Source organism: Takifugu rubripes, chromosome 9 (genome assembly GCF_901000725.2).
Source record: "Takifugu rubripes chromosome 9, fTakRub1.2, whole genome shotgun sequence".
NCBI classification, from domain to species: domain Eukaryota; kingdom Metazoa; phylum Chordata; class Actinopteri; order Tetraodontiformes; family Tetraodontidae; genus Takifugu; species Takifugu rubripes.
Window position 1 is genome coordinate 2843305 of NC_042293.1, and position 9688 is coordinate 2852992.

General features: G+C 45.8%; 1 long non-coding RNA gene across 1 annotated transcript; it reads left to right on the forward strand.

Moving 5' to 3' along the window:
• The first annotated feature begins 3078 nt into the window (after positions 1 to 3078).
• Positions 3079 to 4386, forward strand: LOC115251092 (uncharacterized). The gene is made up of 3 exons (XR_003889645.1): positions 3079 to 3290; positions 4197 to 4280; positions 4353 to 4386. It is a non-coding gene; the product is annotated as an uncharacterized lncRNA (long non-coding RNA).
• The last annotated feature ends 5302 nt before the right edge of the window (positions 4387 to 9688 follow it).

The following is a 9688-nucleotide window of genomic DNA, read 5'->3' on the forward strand; positions in this document are numbered from 1 at the left end:
AATGAACTTTTTGGGAATAAGACAGATGAAGACGGAGCGCGTCCTTGCTTATGACGGGGTGAGACTGATTTTCTGGATGCGACGACTCTGTCATCCTTCAGCACGATGAATCGAAGAGACAAGGCAGCTCCAGAGACAGGCTTCGATAGCGCAGCGTTCCGTGCGGAACAGTCAGGGCTGTCTCCGAGCGGAGCCCACTTGACTCCTCTGTGCATTTCCTGGGACGAGCTGCCACGAACTCCTCTGACCTTTGCTGCCCTTTTTTTGCCAACTCATCCCTTTTCGTTTTGAAATTCTCTTCGTCAAAACGCCGAGAACCCCTTCGCGAAGATGCAAAAGAAGAGAAAATCGAAGCGACTGAGGCTCATAGTGGTGCTTTACTGTACACGTGGTTCCTGTGTGCTATCTACGGAGGCAAACACCGAGGCCCCGCTGTTTGAGGGTGCACAGAGGATCCTAATTCATGCATGCATGCAAATCAAGGGGAGCAGCACGGCCAAGACTTCACTGTGGGGAGAAGGAAAAGTTAAATTTAACACCCGCAGAAACATCCACGCACGCTAGTAGGGAGAGGGGAATAGTAATGAGGTGGAGCTTTGTGATATTCTAAACTTGGCTGTCTCCTGACGTAGGTAAGCGTTGGCAGAGCGTCCCCTTCGCCCCCCCGCTGCGCGCCGATGAGTGGAGATGTCGAGATGCTCCTTTGGCAGCTGATGCATGCCTTATTTTTCTTTTCTTTTTCTTTTTTTTTGCTTGTACAGACATGAAGAGTTTGACTCAAATCTATTCAGGAACATGCTGACTTTGATTGTGCCGCGCGATTGAGGTTTGATACCTGTTCTGATAAAACTGAGAGCAAAGGACGGGGCAAAGGAAAACAGCATCAGTGGCACTTTTTCAGTCCTGGGGAGGCCGTTGGTGTTGTAGTTCAGTCCCACAGAGGGACCGACGCGCCAAAAATGACTGAAAATTGGGGATGTTACTATCAAAATCGTCAAATTCTTCACAGTAATTGCCAAGAAAATGATGTTCAAGGAGGGTAAAAAAAGGAGGGTATCTTTAAATAACCACTATGGAGATTAATCATTGCAATTAATGAATAGAAAGTCTTCTAATTCATGTTTACTTTCAGCTCCTCAACAGCTCCAAGTTGACTTTTTCTCCTATTTTTCGGTTTCGTGACGAATCAGGGAGTTTCAGTGGGTGACAAGTTGGGGCTGCAGGGAGTCTAACTTGACATTCTGTGATTCTACAGAGCCATGTCGCACTAACAAGCATTCAATTCTTTTCAGCATCGCCTCTGGAACTGAGCAAGCCCTCCCAGGAGAGATGTCAATGTCTCACCGCCCTCCAAAACCTTCACCTTCACCATCACGGATGCTGGCTTTGGAAATGTGTATTGATAACAAACTAGATTAATCACATCCCTGCATTTTAATGCACACGTCTAGCTGATTTTTTCTTCTTACAGCTCAAAAATTAGATGCTGCAGAGGGTGATGTTCTCAACTGCACTGTGTAACTTTGTGACAGTCTTTACTTCTGTTTCTGTTACCATTTTAAACAGTGCGCAAACTTTGTTTTTGGAAAATGGGTATTCAGGAGGACGGCGGCTGTCCCTGACCCTAGCCTGGCCTCTGTGGACACTGCGCTGAGGACAGGGGACAGCGAACAGAAATGCACAGAAGTTACAGAAGTTTTCCTGTACAGATATAAAAGGATCTCGCTGTGCTAAACACCCCCTCCCCCCCCAGCCCCCCCCCCCAGTGTTGTTACAGGGGAGGCAGCGTGAGCATATATAACAGCTTCTCTGTCTGGCCTTGAGGACAAGACAGGTTGTGGTGTGAGTTCTTCGTCTCTTTGTGCCGTTAGTATAGGGTGTCTGGTTTCAGCGCCTCCACTTTCCGACCATATGCTCCACCACCACAGTCCCCTCGGCTTCCCTGCGGCTCCCGGTGAGTCTCCTTGTCAGGTGTCTCACCAAGCTCTCCCAACTTCACGAGCCCCTCGTTCTTAATAACTAGAAGGGCTGCGGTGCATCCCGTGCTCGCACGGCTGCGAATGCAGATGCGCGTGTGTGTGAGTGTGTGTTTACATGTACAAACAACATCGTTTGCATCTGCAGCAGGACCTGCCAGTCTCCGGAGCGTGTGCTTTTAATTATGGGGATGTTAACAAGCATGCTGCCCTGCTGGTGAGGGAATCATCCCCGGGCGCGTGTTTCCTTACGGGGAGCTGCACACAAACATGTCTGCGCAGATGTACTCTTCATTAGTCACATTTTTCAAGCTGACACGTGGTCCTCCGTTTCAGCTCCCGCTGCGTCCCTCGCACCCTCTTGTTAAGAGTAATTCCGCTAATGATGAGAGGTAAAGAGGCAGGCCGGCTTTGTCTGAAAACAACTCATTGATTACAAAGTCATCAAGAGGGAGGAAGTGCCACTGCTGTGGGACATTTGGGGGTGTTTGCATGCAGGAGAACGGTGAATCATCGGGGTTCTTCATCTTGTTGATGAAGTTAGTGTTGTTTTAAGGCGTTCACTTAAATTCTTTAGCTCAGAATCAGCTGACCTCAGGGCTTTCTATAGGCGCTGTTTGTTAGGTAATCAATGATATTTCTGTTCTACTTCCTGATTCACTTCTTTTACCCAGGGACAATACAGTAATGTGTATTGATTAAGAGAAACAAAGTTTGAAGTGAGAGGCTCCAGCACGCTCCAAGGTGAAGTGAAGAGAATCAGTTCAGAAATATCCTGATTCTTGTAGCCAGAAAAATGTTTAAAAAAACGCTTTTAAAGTGCCCTTTGTTGCATAAATTAAACATAGGAGATAAGCAGGGGTTATGATTAAGCCCATACACAGTTCTGTCATGCTTGACGTGTGTTTTGTGGGTCTGTTGCGTTGTGCTGACGGAGCCTCCCCTCCCTGTCTGATGATATCACATTCTGTACCTTTCCAGACGACTAAACTCCTTCAAATGCGACGCGACGCGCTGATGGCTGAGCTAATTGCCAGAAACAGTGTCGAATGACGAGGAGGAGCTCAGTAAATACTTCAGAAAATCTGTGTTTACGTACTGGAGGAACCAGCAGACAAACATTACAGCCTCTGAAGTGAAATGGCTCCAGCCTGGCTGTTGAAAAACTGTCGTGGCTGATTGGGTTTGGATAAATGAGGCAAATGTTAAGTCTTATTTCTCGTATGAAACCAGTGAGCCGTTCATCTCTACTGGTTGTTGGGCCGAGACGATGGATAAATTTGTTTGTTTATTTGCACTGGAGATGAGGTGAAGGTAAGGCCTTTCTAAAAACAACAATTTTTGAGACCAGGGATAGAATTTGATCAAAATCACATAGCAGAGCAATTATTGCCTTCTCAGGTCTCATTTCCTTTAATGGATTTTATTATGCTCAACAAAACACTGCCAAATGGAATCTAATTAAATATAAATGAAAAATAATTAAAAAAGGAAATTGCTGCTCAACTTTTCTACATTTAGTTGCTCAAAGGATTATTTTGATTTCCCTGTGCTTGTCTCCTCTCTTTGTCACTTCCTGTTTATACCCCGACCGGAAAGAAGGTGTAGAAGTTTGCGCTCGAGCCAGCCTATTATTAGGATTAATAAATTCGGCAATAAATAACAGTTGAGGAAGTTCTCACAGTGAATAGAGGTGAATGAAAGCACCACATTGTAGTTGTTTATGTATCTCACTTGGAAGAGATGTCGGTATTCTTGCACCATCAACGTTCTGCGTAGCAGACTTTCGTTGCTGTGGAGGCTGGCTATACCTTCTGTAGCACGAATGACAAAAGAATCTTAGCTCCTGCTGCAGTTCTCCAGGTTGCAGCAGTTTAAAACAGCTAATTTCATCAGAAATTTGACCCATTAGCAGCTAACGCAGGCTGGCTGAGCCCTGGTGCCGCGGCTGTGCAGCCTGATGGGAAAACTTTGTGTACGCCACACGTATCTGACCACAGCAGCACAAATCAGAGTCTATACATCACAGCCCAATATTAAATTATTTTATTATTTGAGGGGGGGTGTACAACCACAGTACTTCAAAATGTTCGGAATTATTCTCTATTCTGTTCTATTATTCTAATGTTGTCTGCTAATGGAAAGATGGTTCTTCAGTCTTCTAATGTAAATTCTTTGAGACTGCATCCAGATGATGTGTGTAACTGCAATGCAATGCAGCCTCCCAGCATTCTGCAGGCCCTCTCGCTCGGAGCAGCTGTCCCCAAAGAATTCCAGGCAAACGGAGCATGAAGGGAAGGAGAGGTCTGGACCACAGAAAGATAGCATGACTGTCTGACAGGATATGCTTAGTTACACACTCTCTGTTCCTAATAGATGCCCACCAAGGCCAGACAAGAGGGAGAAGACTGCAGAAGGTGTGTGTGTTTGTGCGTGTGCATCTTTTTCTCAATGAGATTTGATATTCCAGTGCTCATCCAAGATTCCAACAGCAGTGACAGCATCATCAACATAATGCACTGTTTTCTGTGATAAACACACACACACACACACACACACAGGCGAACACACAGATTGCCGCCGAGCCACTTGAGACAACAATCCGAATGTGTTTAGGAAACTGGGAGAGTACGTCCCTCTTTCTCGTCTCTTGTTTTCAGGCTCAGGCAAACAAACGGCGACACACTTGCTGTCCCTATTCCACCGAGTGGAGATTCTTTTACGCCTTTTTTTATTTTTTACGAGGAAACTTTTCCCCGACGTCGCGTCTGTTGGTCGTTTGGCCAATTACGGCCGAATGAAGCAAAAGCCAGGCAGGCTTAACAGGGTGTCAAATTGTTCCTGAAGGTCAAGCACCACTCAGACTGGATTGTTCATGCCCCCCACCCCCACCTCACCTCTCCCCGCACACACACACACACACACACACACACAAGTTCAGATAAGATCGTTACTGCCATTCGCTGTTAGCGCACGTGTTTATCTGATGAAGTTATTCCTCCATAAAGTAAGACTTAAATCGCTGGCCATTCGCCCAGTTTACCTTTATGGGCCATCTCTCGCTCTCATCTCTCCGTCTCTCTCTCTCTCCCTCCCTCCCTCACATCTCCTTTTCATTTCCCAAGTGGGTGATTTAGTATGCTGAAGTAGCAGACATTTTTCACTCTTTGAACCACTTGGAAATAACAAGCCGTGCACGGCTGAGATCCTAATAAGAGAAGCGCAGCCACGAGGACACGTGCTAATGAGAGGTGACAGTGATGAAAGATCCAAAGTCCCTCAAATGCCGTTTTAACAGTCGGCCTGATTGAGCTTGTGTCAACATTCCATTAAAATCCCCTTTTAACGGGCAGCATCAATGCAATGTAATTGGCACATACGTACCGGTGAAGCAGGGGTCAACTTGAACGGGTCAAACATTTAATGGTGCTGTCCAAGCAGCTGAATAAATCTCTTCAAATGTATGAAAAACATAAGAGTAACAGCTGTGGAGTCTTTTACAAGGGCGCGTGTGTGTGTGTGTGGCCTAGTTTTGTTTCCGCGACTGAATGGAGGAGCTACCTCGTGAATGACCCACCACAGAGAGCACGTGGGAGTCTGAACTTTGACCTCCGCAGGTGGGAGGAGCTCCAACGAAGGCTGAGGTCGAGAAAACAGAGAGACGAGAGCAACATATGCTAATGAGGATTTCCCAAGAAGCACTTTAATATTTCATGTGTCCTAGATTCCACCCCCCCCCCCCCCAAAACCCCTAGGACCAACAAAGTGACTGAGGCGCCAGCTAGATGGAGAGAGAGAGAGAAAAAAAAGGTTGAGAGGTTTTTTAAATGAGAGCATCAATTCGTGGTCGTCTGATTTTGACCGCGAAACCTCAAAGGAGGGAACAAACACTCCGGCGGGGTGTTTGTTTTGTAACGCCGAGCGGGAGCGTAGCCGCCACCGGGCACGGAGACGAAGTGCAAACACCGATATGACTCTGACGCATTCCAGGCTCCGCTCTTACACAGGTGGTGGGAGACGGGCCCATCGCCTCCCTGCCGTACTGGTCTGTGAACGCAACACGAAGTCCTTGGCATTTCGGGCACGTTTGCAAGCAGCATCAAAAACAGGTGGTGGGGAAAACAACCCCCTGATGAGCCAATAAAGGGGAAGAACTTCCTTCTTTGAGGGGCATTTTGATTCCTACGAAGGGAAAAAACAATAAAGAGCTTTATTATTATTGCATTTATTAATATAGAGTTGTGTGCTATGTGGCAGATCATCTGTCCTAATGTCAGAGGGGTTCTTGGCTCCTCCCACATTCTCTTGACTCTTCTTCTCATCGCCACAATTTGCCGGCAACATTTTAGGGAATGTTTTTGCTGAGGTCGACTGAACTTTGTTCTTAGCAGCAGCACTTCTCTTTGCTAATCTACTTTCAGAGTTCTGAGGTGGGGTGGGGGGGGGGCTGCGTCCCTGTCCGATCTCCACTCCCCAGTGACTGATGGATGGATGTTTGCAGCTGAGACTGTCACTCACCCCAGGAGCCTTCTCTCCCAGGCTTGGTTCCAGGACCAGGCCCCGGACGGGGTCCATTAATCCTCGCTTTTGTCCGTTTCTGGGGTCTTCTCCAACTTTCTCCTTCCCTTCACTAGAATTGATTTTCTCTTGAGAACCTTCAGAGACAGACCCTGGCGATCTGCTGAGATCAACAGGACATTCAAACACCGGCACCAGAATTCCAGCGGCTCCTTCCAGGAGGATATCAGACGCTATTAACATTTGATAACATTTCGAAATCCAAGCTGTCTCCTTTTATTTTATCTGTCTGTCACCTGCTGTATTTCTCCACGAAGATCCTGGCATCTGAACCTGCAGCTAGGATCATAATGAATCATCCTGCAGTGATGGATTGTAGCTTTGGACCTCAATAATCCACACTCCAATAGCACAAGGGTAATGATAACAAGCACCACCGTCTTATTAGACGCTCTCTTGCCCGTGTGTTACTAGCGATCCTGCTCCCGTTTCCCCCCGTGGCACCGGCTAACATAATAGCACCGGGAAAATGAGGTAAAGGTGATGGGAAGCCTCGCGCCTTTCCGCCGGCTGTCAATCTGCGTTATCATTAGGACTGACCTGCAACTCGCTCCGGCTGATTTAAGACCCAACATTTGTTGGCAGGCCTCGAATCCTCTGGAGGACATGGGCTGCTCTGTTATGGTGTGAAGGTTCTCCCCATGTCTGTGTGGGTTCTTTCTGGGTGCTCCAGCTTCCTCCCACACTCCAAAAATGGACATTTCGCCAACAAGTTAATAGGTGACTTAATGCTGACCTTAGGTGTGAATTTTCTATATGTTAGCGCTCGCCCACAGACAGCTGGGATAGGCTCCACCCACCCCCACATGGGTGGGTGGAGCCTGTGGATGGATGCTGCACATGTTTTGGACTTAAAACAAGGGTGTTGTCACGCGCACTGTTCATCTGTTCAAACTAACCCAACATCTGTGCCGATGGTGAGAATTAAAGGACTCCATCAGACGCCAACATCTGCAGCCTCAGGGGATTTCTGTTTCAGCTGGCTGCCTCTGATAGCAACAGGTTTTTATTCCAAGATCAGACCTCGACATATTTGACTTCAATTAACCGCCATGTCAAAAACCTTTCACCTGCAATAGGAGAATATTATTTGACTTCAGGTCTTTTAGCGCTGCTAATTTGCTGGTATCGTATTTCATGGCAAAATTTTTGAGGAAAAATCTGTCATTAGTGAAGTCCTGTCATAACTGCGCACCACAGGAAACCAGTAGGTATTTTACTCCAGTATTTTAAACAGGCATATGCAGGAACTTATCCTTGATGTCTTAAGCTATCAAATGGTTCACTTGGGCTTCTATTTGATTTCCTCCAAAATGGTGCTCCACGTCAGTCTAATTGGACCTAATTCTAATTCTTCTTTTCTCTTCTGTAGTGAGAGAAACATGTTTTGCTCTATTGGCTATATTAGCCTGGCATTACATGACATGTCATCATATTAAATGTCCTTAGATTAGCCTCTGAGCTTTTGACCATCAGTGCAAACACACATTGGGGTCATGATGGCTGACAGGATTAAACTGGACAGCGCTCATACATTCCCAACTCCTATTAAAACACTCAGTGTTACCAACAGTAGCATGAGCATGAGGCGCTATCTGCGCTATGCTGTGTAACACTAGCATTAGCAATTCCGTAATCATTATTCTGCTGGTGTCTCTCTGTCCCTGAAACCTGCCTGTTTTACACAGCACTATCATCTCTTTGTGGCAAGGCACAATTATAAAGATACTGTTTAGATATTCTCCTATTATCCGCCAGACCCAGCACCATGTATTAGCAAAGGGGCAAAAAAGGGAAATTATACCTCAATCCTTCCTTTATCACTGGACAATTACAATATTTATGAGAGGGGCCCTGCAGGGGAAAATGGTTAGTTTTATTCTCTATTACTTCCACTCCTTGTACAATATTCTCTTTTTTTTCATTTTTTAATGAAACACCGCCAAGAAAATCACTCAAGCATTTGTCAGCGTAATTGTACAACACAATGCCATGAATGGATGTGAGCTTGCCGTTTCAAACTGCTGACAGGCACAGAATAAAACACCTTGCGCCGAACAAGGATTAGGGCAGAGAACAGCGAAGGAGAAAGGATGAGTGTGTGTCTGTGTGTGTGTGTGTGTGTGGGGGGGGGGGGTTCACAGGTTCTATTTTTTTTTTTGCCTTCTACAGTTTGAAAAAGAAATTCCATCAAAATTAAGAGGGCGTGTAACACTCATAGCATTAGGCTAACCGACGCTGCTCAACCAATCATTTAAAAATAATTCAAGTTTATTTATGTGACAAATGTTACGTTCAGGATTGTCTCGAGGCACTGAGGGTCCTTTATTTTTATACTTTTAGGACATGAGGCATAATTCGGAAACATCTCCTCTTAAGTCCGAGGTGACCTCCACTAAACATGGCATCTATATCTAACTTGTTAATCAGAGAAACAACAATGCTTTCCTTCCTGAGCACCAAAGCTTCACTGTCTGCACATGTCTGAACCTCAGTATCAGTGGAATGGAGGAGTAATGCCTTATGTGAAAGGGTTAGAACACAATCTTAAGAGTCAACCGCTCCCAATTTAAAAGATTGGATCCCATTTATAGCAATACGAATGCTTGACCTGGATGCCGGTGTTGCCGGAAAACTCTCCAAAATGGATTACGCCATAAGCTAGCAAGCCAAGACGTAACATTTGTTCACATTTGTAGTCTGAAATACTATTTTATGACCTTTTACCTTTTGTTCTGATGCATCAGTTTATTAAAACCAGAATCCACTGGTGAAACTGGGGAAAAGGAGCCGCACTTAGTTTTAAAAAGTAGATCATGACTTATTGATATTGATTGAATATCCTTAAGTAACAGATGCCTTCCCACCCCAGGTTTACGGCTCAATGTCACAGCTTTAAGTTCCTCTGTCAAGTACAGCAGGCTGTCGCTGTGGATGAATTATAACCATTCAGCCATGCTGCCTCAGGCTCCACATACCCACTGATGCAATAGGTGCAGCCACCCCCACACACACGACACACACACATCATGACTTTTTCATATAGGGATTTCTATATAAATATCAATGCGATTCCCAGCACATCAATAATGCACACGCACACCGGCTGGTTGATACAGTTAGGGTTCATTTTC